The 12,500-nt window shown below is 60.2% G+C and overlaps 2 non-coding genes across 2 annotated transcripts; both read right to left on the bottom strand.

The window, feature by feature from the left end:
* Positions 1-106: 106 nt before the first annotated feature.
* On the bottom strand, positions 107-259 carry LOC142790796 (5.8S ribosomal RNA). Its single transcript, XR_012889775.1, has one exon. It is a non-coding gene; the product is annotated as a 5.8S ribosomal RNA (ribosomal RNA).
* Positions 260-1,978: 1,719 nt separating this feature from the next.
* Positions 1,979-3,793, bottom strand: LOC142790734 (small subunit ribosomal RNA). Its single transcript, XR_012889726.1, has one exon. It is a non-coding gene; the product is annotated as a small subunit ribosomal RNA (ribosomal RNA).
* Between the last annotated feature and the right edge of the window lie 8,707 nt (positions 3,794-12,500).

The raw sequence follows: 12,500 nt of genomic DNA, 5'->3' as shown, positions 1-12,500 counted from the left end.
CGCTCGCTGTGAGGTGTTCAGCGTGCTGTCCGTGTTGCCGACGCGGTCAAAACGAGTCGACGGCTCACGTTCCCTTGTGCGCCGAAGGCTCTCTTGATATGTGATCCGACCCTCAGACAGACGAAGCCAAGGGAAGACCCAAGGCCGCAATGTGCGTTCAAAGAATCAGTGCTCAGTGTGTCCTGCAATTCACACCAAGTCTCGCAGCTGGCTGCGTTCTTCATCGACCCGAGAACCGAGTGATCCACCGCTTAGAGTCGTGAAAAAGTGTTTGTTCAATTCCGTACAGTCAAAACCAAACGTTTCTGGCACTCGGCCAAACAGTGGCCAAGAAGGGCGCTTTTCAGCGCACGCTTGGACTCCAAAACTCTGCCGCGCCTTTTTCGGCTGCCGCAAATCGAGCAAACGGTGTGTTTCGGACGGCGTTTCGCTTTCGCTACTTGCGAGTGCTTTCGTGGTCCACCCCTCTATAAATACTCGGGAGGCGTCGAAGCCGGTTCTCCAAGCCGGACCCGTAGGTATCGTTGTGTGCTCGCTCTCATTGGCCCGCCTAACCAGAAAATGCCTGCGGTACACCCATTTGGATAAGAGTGCACGCAGATGCGGGCCTCGACGGCTACACATTTCCTCGGGCGGCCGCCTCCCGGCCTCCGTGGAGCGCGGGATGCACGGTCCCATCGACAAGCCTCTCCCGTTTTTACCGTGGCGTCGCGGTTCACCACGGCAGGCGGGTCGGTCTCCTCCGCATAAAAAGGGGGACCCCCGCTTTTTGTTCCACGAAATCGCACAAGCTTTTTTCGCATCCACGGTTTGCCACCGCACACCAAAATGCCGATCCGGCTGCCTACTTTAGCCAACAGGTGGAGCCAGGCGCGCCGTACTTGCGCGGCACTTCCCACGTCCACCGAAGTCGGTGCCAAGGACCACTTTCGGCGCCGGAGCCGCGTACGAGCCTACTCGAGGCGGAAGAACGAAGCCAGCAAGGGCCTGGCCGCAAGTGCGTTCAATTGTCGGGACGTCCAAGTCCCTCGTTCTTCCGTGCTTCCTCTTTCGGCAAGTCGTTGCGGCACCTTCCCAAAGCGCGCAGACCCGCTAATCGCGACGAGCGCGACGTGGCCGTGCCGCCTTTCCCTCGGCAGCAAGCAAAACGCCTGGCAACGTCGACGCTCCCCTAACCGCGATCTCGCACCGTGTTTCGTGTGGCGAATTCAAAAGCCGGCCGGCGCTGCTGCAACCATTACGGTCGGTACGCATACGCCGCGGAGGGCGGGACGGTCATCGGAGCGTGCGGTTCCTCCATCGAGTACTGCGCACCTCGGCCGTCGCATCGCCGTGCCATGACCGGCCGCGCGTCAACGCGAACCGGTGCCAGCGAGATCCCTCGCCTGCAAGAACCGACCGGCAGCCTCCGTCACCCGAGGACGCGGAGGCGCTTGCCGCGGACGGCGGGACGGTATGCACTGGTGCACAGCGGACCCGTCACATCGCCAGTTCCTTGACCGACCGCCGACGCTTGTGCCGTTCCTCTCGTACTTGGCAGTCGCCGCGCGATTGTCGGGTCTCGTTCTTGCACGCTCGAACGGTCGGGAGGGCACTCGGCTGGCGTTTCGGGAACGCGCAGCCTCGCCTTCTACCGACGTAACCACGACTCGCCGTTCGCGCTCCGCCGCTCCTGTTTACAGTACTAGGCGGTCCCGCAGCGGTCGGGTCGCGCATTTCGAGCGCTTCGAGCCACGGTGCAGTGGCGGGTCGAAAGCCGACCTATGAGTGCGTTGCGCCGTTTGTACCCGCGTCCGCCACCTGGCCGACCGTCCAAGGTCGCGGTGTTGGCGTCCGCTGGGCGCAACAATTTGTCACGGGGTGCCGCTCCACATTCAGGCAGCCCCGTGGGGAAAAGCCGACCCCGCGTCCAAACGGGGTCAGCGGCAGAAAGTGTCGGGCGCAGACGCAGCTGAGGCGCTCACCCTTCACAATCCGTTAATGATCCTTCCGCAGGTTCACCTACGGAAACCTTGTTACGACTTTTACTTCCTCTAAATGATCAAGTTTGGTCATCTTTCCAACAGACCGGCGCAACCGAAAGGCCGCGCCGGACATCGGTCCGAAGACCTCACTAAATCATTCAATCGGTAGTAGCGACGGGCGGTGTGTACAAAGGGCAGGGACGTAATCAACGCGAGCTTATGACTCGCGCTTACTGGGAATTCCTCGTTCAAGGGGAACAATTGCAAGCCCCTATCCCAATCACGAAAGAAGTTCCACGGGTTACCCAGTCTTTTCAGACAGGGATAAAGACACGCTGCTTCCTTCAGTGTAGCGCGCGTGCGGCCCCGGACATCTAAGGGCATCACAGACCTGTTATTGCTCTGTTTCGTGCGGCTAGGAGCCGCTTGTCCCTCTAAGAAGGTTGTAAGGTGCTGGGAACCCCGCACCTATTTAATAGGCTAGAGTCTCGTTCGTTATCGGAATTAACCAGACAAATCGCTCCACCAACTAAGAACGGCCATGCACCACCATCCACCGAATCAAGAAAGAGCTCTCAATCTGTCAATCCTCCCAGTGTCCGGGCCGGGTAAGTTTTCCCGTGTTGAGTCAAATTAAGCCGCAGGCTCCACTCCTGGTGGTGCCCTTCCGTCAATTCCTTTAAGTTTCAGCTTTGCAACCATACTTCCCCCGGAACCCAAATACTTTGGTTTCCCGGAAGCTGCCCGCCGAGTCATTTGAGTAACTCAGGCGGATCGCTGGTTGGCATCGTTTATGGTCAGAACTAGGGCGGTATCTGATCGCCTTCGAACCTCTGACTTTCGTTCTTGATCAATGAAAACATTCTTGGCAAATGCTTTCGCAGTAGTTCGTCTTGCGACGGTCCAAGAATTTCACCTCTAGCGCCGCAATACGAATGCCCCCGTCCGTCCCTCTTAATCATTACCTCGTATTCCAAAAACCAACAGAACAGAAACGAGGTCTTGTTCTATTATTCCATGCAAGTTTATTCAGGCGACTCGCCTGCGTTGAGCACTCTAATTTTTTCAAAGTAAAAGCACCGGCCATCTCGAGGCACACAATGAAGTGCACCAAGAAAGAACCGGCATGATGTTCAGTCCGAGCCGTCGCATCGGGTAGATGCACTACTCGTCTGGAACTGAGATCCAACTACGAGCTTTTTAACCGCAGCAGCTTTAGTATACGCTATTGGAGCTGGAATTACCGCGGCTGCTGGCACCAGACTTGCCCTCCAATTGATCCTCGTTAAAGGATTTAGAGTGTACTCATTTCAATTACGGGGCCTCAAAAGAGTCCCGTATTGTTATTTTTCGTCACTACCTCCCCGTGCCGGGAGTGGGTAATTTGCGCGCCTGCTGCCTTCCTTGGATGTGGTAGCCGTTTCTCAGGCTCCCTCTCCGGAATCGAACCCTGATTCTCCGTTACCCGTAACAACCATGGTAAGCAAGTAACCTACCATCGAAAGTTGATAAGGCAGACACTTGAAAGAAACGTCGCCGGCTCGTGGCCATGCGATCAGCACAAAGTTATCCAGAGTCACCACACAATACGGGCCGAAACCCGATCGATCTTGGTCTAATAAAAGCACCCGTTACCCAAAGGGCTCCAGGCTCACTGCATGTATTAGCTCTAGAATTGCCACAGTTATCCAAGTAGGAAGAAACGATCTAAGGAACCATAACTGATTTAATGAGCCATTCGCGGTTTCGCCTTATTTCGGCATGTACTTAGACATGCATGGCTTAATCTTTGAGACAAGCATATGATTACTGGCAGGATCAACCAGGTAATCGTTCGACTGCGCGTCCGTCCTCGCCTTCGGCGGGCCGGACGCAGTCTGTGTGCGGCGGAGGCCACCTTCAGGCGCCCCAACACGCTTATTTTGCACTCCGAGATGACGGCGTTCGAGCTCGCTACGGCACAACCTTCCCGAAAGACGAGTGGGAGCCGTGCGGCAAGAAGCACGTTCATGCTCGCTCTTTTTCGTTGCATCGACTCGGTCGCGCCGTGCGGGTTGCCCAAGCCCGCTGCACTGTCGGTGGACCGGCCGGAACTAGCAACGGAGCCGAGACTGCAAAGCCGCCAGACGACGGGTCACGCCCGCGTCTTCGGCGCTTTCGCATCTGAATCGCCCGAGGACGACACGGAACACACCTCGATATCGTGGTAAAACGGCACCGTCCGACAACCAGCCCCTAACGCATCAAGCGGATGAGGCTGCAGACGACTGCCGTGGATTCCCCTGGAGCAGACCCGAGGACACGCTTGACGAGGCCGAAGCCCGCCGCATATCAGACACCCGGTCGCTTTCGCGTACGCCGCTCACGAGAACCCCCACATAATAGCAGCGATAAGTACCCAGACCTCCTTGGGCACTAATACGAGCGTACTCGAGAAAATTTCACCGCGGGTGTGCCCCGAAACGTGTGGCACGTTGAGCGTGCCACAAGTCTACGTCGCTCTCAAACCCGCCGAGGTCGTAGAATTTGCGACCCTACTCACGAAATTCCCACCGAGGATACGGCCGCAAACGTACCGCACCTTGGGTAGGCCACGAGTTTGTGCAACACTACGCTGACGGCACAGCACCGAGGTCGTGCGCGCACGCACGGGAAAATTCCGCCGCGGTTTCTGCCGAAAACGTGAGGCACCACGACTCTCCGCAAGTTCGCGTCGACTGCGAAAGACCGAAGTCGTGAACGACGTGTCCGCTACTCGCCGCCGACACGCTGGACACCAAACGTACAACGACTCGACGGCGTCGTAGAGGCCCACGACGCGGTTTTCCTTAACGACGTCTCGGCGTGGCACCGACAGGTTAGAACGGCCGACCAACGTTCCCTGTCCGCCGTTCGGCTCAGTCGAAGGGCTCGGCGACTTCGGCAACGCTGCGAAGCCGCACGGTGACGCACGCCATGTCCCCATTTTTTTTTTTTTTCTTTCTGCGTCTGCCGGGGTGCCCCTATAATAGCAGCGATAAGCACCCAGACCGCCGTGGGTCGCTCGCCCCGGCTGACGTGGTTTTTCGTACTCCTGCGGCGGTCGCCGTCAAGCACGTCCAAATACGCTACTTTCGTGGGCGCATTCACGCTCTTTCGCTTCGCCGGAGTGCCAGCACTCACTCTGCCAAAAACGGCGAACATCCGAGCGGCGGTTCCCACTTTTGCGTCGGCGTCGCAAACCCCGCCCCGGCAGACGAGGTTTGCCGTACTCGTGCGACGGTGGCCGGCGGGCACGTCGAAAGACGCCGATATCGTGCGCGAATTGGCGCACCTTGGCTTCACCGGAGTGCCGCCACTGACTCCTCCAAAAACGGCGAAGATCCGAGCGGCGCTTCCCACTTTCGCATCGGCGTCCCGAACTCCGCCCCGGCTGACGCGGTTTACCGTACTCGTGCGACGGTCGCCGGCGAGCACGTGGAAAGACGCCGATATCGTGCCCGAATCGGCTCCGTTCGGCTTCGCCGGAGTGCCAGCACTGGCTCGGCGAAAGACGACGAACATCCGAGCGACGGTTCTCACTATTGCGTACGCGTCGCAAACCCCGCCCCGGCAGACGCACTTTGCCGTACTCGTGCGACGGTCGCCGGCGAGCACGTAGAAAGACGCCGATATCGTGCCGGAATCGGCCCCGTTTGGCTTCGCCGGAGTGCCAGCACTCACTCGGCCACAAACGGCGAACATCCGAGCGGCGGTTCCCACTTAGCCGTCGGCGTCCCGAACTCCGCCCCGGCAGACGCGGTTGCCGAGCTCGTGCGACTAGCGACCGCGAAGCCGTCTCGCGACGCCGCTTTCGTGCGCGGCTCCCACTGCGACCTGGGTCACCCGAGGTCGACGAGCAAGAAAGAATGTCGAAAAAAAATTTTTTTTTTTTTTTGCGTCTGCCGGGGTGCCCCTATAATAGCAGCGATAAGCACCCAGACCGCCATGGGTCGCTCGCCCCGGCTGACGTGGTTTTTCGTTTTCCTGCGGTGGTCGTCGTCAAGCACGTCCAAACACGCCACTTTCGTGGGCGCATTCGCGCTCTTTCGCTTCGCCGGAGTGCCAGCACTCACTCTGCCAAAAACGGCGAACATCCTAGTGGCGGTTCCCACTTTTGCGTCGGCGTCGCCAACCCCGCCCCGGCATACGCGGTTTGCCGTACTCGTGCGGCGGTGGCCGGCGGGCACGTCGAAAGACACCGATATCGTGCGCGAGTCGATGCTTCTTGGTCTCGCAGGAGGGCCGCCACTCACTCCTGCAAAAACGGCGAAGATCCGAGCGGCGCTTCCCACTTTTTCGTCGGCATCGCAAACCTCGCCCCGGCAGACGCGCTTTGCCGTACTCGTGCGACGGTCGCCGGCGAGCACGTCGAAATACGCCGATATCGTGCCCGAATCGGCCCCGTTTCGCTTCGCCGGAGTGCCAGCACTCACTCGGCCAAAAACGGCGAACATCCGAGCAGCGGTACCCACTTAGCCGTCGGCATCCCGAACTCCGCGCCGGCTGACGCGGTTGCCGAGCTCGTGCGACTAGCGACCGCGAACGCGTCTCGCGACGCCGCTTTCGTGCGCGGCTCCCATTGCGACCTGGGTTACCCGAGCTCGACCAGCAAAAAAGAAGGTCGAAAAAAAATTTTTTTTTTCTGCGTCTGCCGGGGTGCCCCTATAATAGCAGCGATAAGCACCCAGACCGCCGTGGGTCGCTCGCCCCGGCTGACGTGGTTTTTCGTACTCCTGCAGCGGTCGCCGTCAAGCACGTCCAAATACGCCACTTTCGTGGGCGCTTTCGCGCTCTTTCGCGTCGCCGGTGTGCCAGCACTCACTCTGCCAAAAACGGCGAACATCCTAGTGGCGGTTGCCACTTTTGCGTCGGCGTCGCCAACCCCGCCCCGGCATACGCGGTTTGCCGTACTCGTGCGGCGGTGGCCGGCGGGCACGTCGAAAGACACCGATATCGTGCGCGAGTCGATGCTTCTTGGTCTCGCAGGAGGGCCGCCACTCACTCCTGCAAAAACGGCGAAGATCCGAGCGGCGCTTCCCACTTTTTCGTCGGCATCGCAAACCTCGCCCCGGCAGACGCGCTTTGCCGTACTCGTGCGACGGTCGCCGGCGAGCACGTCGAAATACGCCGATATCGTGCCCGAATCGGCCCCGTTTCGCTTCGCCGGAGTGCCAGCACTCACTCGGCCAAAAACGGCGAACATCCGAGCAGCGGTACCCACTTAGCCGTCGGCATCCCGAACTCCGCGCCGGCTGACGCGGTTGCCGAGCTCGTGCGACTAGCGACCGCGAACGCGTCTCGCGACGCCGCTTTCGTGCGCGGCTCCCATTGCGACCTGGGTTACCCGAGCTCGACCAGCAAAAAAGAAGGTCGAAAAAAAATTTTTTTTTTCTGCGTCTGCCGGGGTGCCCCTATAATAGCAGCGATAAGCACCCAGACCGCCGTGGGTCGCTCGCCCCGGCTGACGTGGTTTTTCGTACTCCTGCAGCGGTCGCCGTCAAGCACGTCCAAATACGCCACTTTCGTGGGCGCTTTCGCGCTCTTTCGCGTCGCCGGTGTGCCAGCACTCACTCTGCCAAAAACGGCCAACATCCGAGCGGCGGTTCCCACTTTTGCGTCGGCGTCGTAAACCCCGCCCCGGCAGACGCGGTTTGCCCTACTCGTTCGACGGTCGCCGGCGAGCGCGTCGAAAGACGCCGATATCGTGCGCTAATTGGCGCTCCTTGGCTTCTCCGGAGTGCCGCCACTCACTCCTCCAAAAACGGCGAAGATCCGAGCGGCGTTCTCCACTTTCGCATCGGCGTCCCGAACTCCGCCCGGGCTGACGCGGTTTACCGTACTCGTGCGACGGTCGCCGCCGGGCACGTCGAAAGACGCCGATATCGTGCCGTAATCGGCCCCGTTTGGCTTCGCCCGAGTGCCAGCACTCACTCGGCCAAAAACGGCGAACATCCGAGCAGCGTTTCCCACTTTCGCATCGGCGTCCCGAAGCCCGCCCCGGCAGACGCGGTTTGCCCTACTCGAGCGACGGTCGCCGGCGATCACGTCGAAAGGCGCCGAATTCGTGCACGAATCGATGCTTCTTGGTCTCGCAGGAGGGCCGCCACTCACTCCTGCAAAAACGGCGAAGATCCGAGTTGCGCTTCCCACTTTTTCGTCGGCGTCCCGAACTACGCCCCGGCTGACGCGGTTTACCGTACTCGTGCGACGGTCGCCGGCGGGCACTTCAAAATACGCCGATTTCGTGGGCGCATTCACGCTGTTTCGCTTCCCCGGAGTGCCAACACTCACTCTGCCGAAAGCGGCGATCATCCGAGCGGCGGTTCCCACTTTTGCGTCGGCTTCGCAAACGGCGCCCCGGCAGACGCGCTCGTGCGACGTACTCGTGCGACGGTCGCCGGCGAGCACGTCGAAAGACGCCGATATCGTGCTCGAATCGACCCCGTTTCGCTTCGCCGGAGTGCTGCCAGTCACGGCGCAGAAAACGGCGAACAAGTGTTTTTTTTTTTTTTTCCTAGAATTTGTGTTATAGAAGGCACATTTGATATCGGACGATAATTTTCAACTTTATCACGCGCACCGATTTTCGTGTAGAGGTTTGCAAGTTTATGGGAATTTCTCCACTTGGAATAATGCGATTTAGTAGTACTACGAGAACTTCATGGATGTACTCAAGGGTACGGGGCAAGTCAGTTACGTCAACACCTGCAGATTTTTTACACTTCAAACTGAAAATTGTTGGTTGTGAGTCCTCGTGTGATATTAAAGGCCGATTCGCTAACACATAGAACAAAGAAAGAAAGGAAGAAAAAACGCCCGCGCTCGCTCAAGAAACCTGGGTTCGCAACAAGTGGCAACAACAAGCAACCGAGCGAGTGCGCCAAAACCCGTGGCGGCCGAACAAACGCGAAGTCCCAACCGCGTCAGCCGGGGCGGCACGGGACAGGAAAAATCACTTCAGCCGGGGCGGCGGGGCACCGAATAAACCTCGTCACCTCGTCGCAGGATAAAAGAGGAAACAAAAAGTCTAAACAGCGTCTGCTGGAGCGAATGCGTAATAAAACAACAACAACAACAAAAAAAAAACACCCGCGCTCAAGAAGTCTGCAATCCTCACAAAAGGCGACTGTGACCGAGCAGCGTCAGCCGGGGCCGTGCGGAAACGGAAAAACCGCGACTACCGGGGCGTCGAGGCACCGAAAAATCCACTTCAGCCGCGGCGAAAAAAAAAACAAAAAGAAAGACGGAGGGGGGGGGGGAACCACGTCTGCCGGGGCGAAGGAAAAAAAAAACGCGTCTGCCGGGGCGAGCCCGGGTGCGGCACCACCGGGAAGACTGTGGCAAACAGACATGGCGATCGAGTGAGTGGGCCGCCAGCCAGGCTCAGCCCAAAAAGTGCCAAGTCCGAACTGCGTCAGCCGGGGCGGCAAAAACCGCGTCAGCCGGGGCGGCGCGAAAACCGCGTCTGCCGGGGCGGCGCGAAAACTGCGTCAGCCGGGGCGAGCCCGGGTGCGGCACCACCGGGAAAACTGTGGCTAACAGACATGGCGATCGAGTGAGTGGGCCACCAGCCAGGCTCAGCCAAAAAGTGCCAAGTCCGAACTGCGTCAGCCGGGGCGGCAAAAACCGCGTCAGCCGGGGCGGCGCAAAAAAACCGCGTCTGCCGGGGCGGCAAGAAACCGCGTCAGCCGGGGCGGCGCGAAAACTGCGTCAGCCGGGGCGAAAGAAAAAAAAAACGCGTCTGCCGGGGCGAGCCCGGGTGCGGCACCACCGGGAAAACTGTGGCAAACAGACATGGCGATCGAGTGAGTGGGCCACCAGCCAGGCTCAGCCGAAAAGTGCTAAGTCCGAACTGCGTCTGCCGGGGCGGCACGAAACCGCGTCAGCCGGGGCGGCGCGAAAACCGCGTCTGCCGGGGCGGCACGAAACCGCGTCTGCCGGGGCGGCGCGAAAACTGCGTCAGCCGGGGCGAGCCCGGGTGCGGCACCACCGGGAAAACTGTGGCTAACAGACATGGCGATCGAGTGAGTGGGCCACCAGCCAGGCTCAGCCGAAAAGTGCTAAGTCCGAACTGCGTCTGCCGGGGCGGCACGAAACCGCGTCAGCCGGGGCGGCGCGAAAACCGCGTCTGCCGGGGCGGCACGAAACCGCGTCAGCCGGGGCGGCGCGAAAACTGCGTCAGCCGGGGCGAGCCCGGGTGCGGCACCACCGGGAAAACTGTGGCAAACAGACATGGCGATCGAGTGAGTGGGCCGCCAGCCAGGCACAGCCGAAAAGTGCTAAGTCCGAACTGCGTCTGCCGGGGCGGCACGAAACCGCGTCAGCCGGGGCGGCGCGAAAACCGCGTCTGCCGGGGCGGCACGAAACCGCGTCAGCCGGGGCGGCGCGAAAACTGCGTCAGCCGGGGCGAGCCCGGGTGCGGCACCACCGGGAAAACTGTGGCAAACAGACATGGCGATCGAGTGAGTGGGCCGCCAGCCAGGCACAGCCGAAAAGTGCTAAGTCCGAACTGCGTCAGCCGGGGCGGCAAAAACCGCGTCAGCCGGGGCGGCGCAAAAAACCGCGTCTGCCGGGGCGGCACGAAACCGCGTCAGCCGGGGCGGCGCGAAAACTGCGTCAGCCGGGGCGAAAGAAAAAAAAAAACGCGTCTGCCGGGGCGAGCCCGGGTGCGGCACCACCGGGAAAACTGTGGCAAACAGACATGGCGATCGAGTGAGTGGGCCGCCAGCCAGGCACAGCCGAAAAGTGCTAAGTCCGAACTGCGTCTGCCGGGGCGGCACGAAACCGCGTCAGCCGGGGCGGCGCGAAAACCGCGTCTGCCGGGGCGGCACGAAACCGCGTCAGCCGGGGCGGCGCGAAAACTGCGTCAGCCGGGGCGAGCCCGGGTGCGGCACCACCGGGAAAACTGTGGCAAACAGACATGGCGATTGAGTGAGTGGGCCGCCAGCCAGGCACAGCCGAAAAGTGCTAAGTCCGAACTGCGTCTGCCGGGGCGGCACGAAACCGCGTCAGCCGGGGCGGCGCGAAAACCGCGTCTGCCGGGGCGGCACGAAACCGCGTCAGCCGGGGCGGCGCGAAAACTGCGTCAGCCGGGGCGAGCCCGGGTGCGGCACCACCGGGAAAACTGTGGCAAACAGACATGGCGATCGAGTGAGTGGGCCGCCAGCCAGGCACAGCCGAAAAGTGCTAAGTCCGAACTGCGTCAGCCGGGGCGGCAAAAACCGCGTCAGCCGGGGCGGCGCAAAAACCGCGTCTGCCGGGGCGAAATAAAAAAAAAACAAAGAAAAAAGCCCGCGCTTAATCAAAAGAAAACAAAGAAAAAAGCTTGCGCTTAATCAAAAGAAAACAAACAAAAAAAGTTCGCGCTTAAGCCTGGCGGTGGAACCACCGGGGCAAACAGACCTGGCGATCGAGTGAGTGGGCCGCCAGCCGGGGTGAGCCAAAAAGTGCAAAGTCCGAACCGCGTCAGCCGGGGCGACGCAAAAACCGCGTCAGCCGGGGCGGCGCGAAAACCGCGTCAGCCGGGGCGGCGCGAAAACCGCGTCAGCCGGGGCGGCGCAAAAACCGCGTCAGCCGGGGCGGCGCAAAAACTGCGTCAGCCGGGGCGGCACGGAAAAACGAAAACCGCGTCAGCCGGGGCGACATCAAAATGAGGAAAAAAAAAAAAACTGCCTTAGGACACCTGCGTACACTTTCATGCGTTTGGGCATATCTCTCTGTAACACGCGCGCCCCTCGTTACGCGCGGCACTCTGTTTTCTCCGACACCCATATTTCGGCGGCATGTGGCACGCGCGCCCGTCCCTACGCACGGCACACCGCAGTGCTTTCTCGATATTTTTCTTTTCCTCCAACACCGTCATCTATAGGCTTTTAGTGACCTGTTGCTCGTGGCACAAGTTCGCTAGCTCTGACACCTCTTGCATGCGCACCGTTTTTGCGCACGGTGCTATGCCGCAAAGCACGGCAGTCGCATGCGTTTCTCTCAGGCACCTCTTTTTTGACACAACGCTGTGGTGCTTAGAAACACACGCGCCGCTTTTGCGCACAGAACTCCACCGTACAGCACGGTAGTCACGTTTGTTCCACACGAACAGCAGTGTGCATCGTGCTACGACACTTTGAAAGCTTTTTCTTCCGAGTCTCGACCGCGCTGTTCCTTTCGTACTTGGCGCGATTTTGGGACCAGCTTTGTTTTAAACCCCTACTGCGCGCCGTTCCTTTCGTACTTGGCGCGGTTCAGGGTTTGTTTCGAGCCCTTAGCCGCGCTGTTCCCTCCGTACTTGGCGCGGTTTAGGGTCGAGCTTTGTCTCGAGCCCTCTCCGCGCCGTTCCTTCCGTACTTGGCGCGGTTTAGGGTTTGTTTCGAGCCCTTAGCCGCGCTGTTCCCTCCGTACTTGGCGCGGTTTAGGGTTTGTTTCGAGCCCTTAGCCGCGCTGTTCCCTCCGTACTTGGCGCGGTTTAGGGTCGAGCTTTGTCTCGAGCCCTCTCCGCGCCGTTCCTTCCGTACTTGGCGC

The sequence above is a fragment of the Rhipicephalus microplus genome, unplaced genomic scaffold, assembly GCF_043290135.1.
Source record: "Rhipicephalus microplus isolate Deutch F79 unplaced genomic scaffold, USDA_Rmic scaffold_124, whole genome shotgun sequence".
NCBI classification, from domain to species: domain Eukaryota; kingdom Metazoa; phylum Arthropoda; class Arachnida; order Ixodida; family Ixodidae; genus Rhipicephalus; species Rhipicephalus microplus.
The sequence above is the reverse complement of the archived record's forward strand: the minus strand, read 5'-3'. Positions and strand labels throughout refer to the sequence as shown.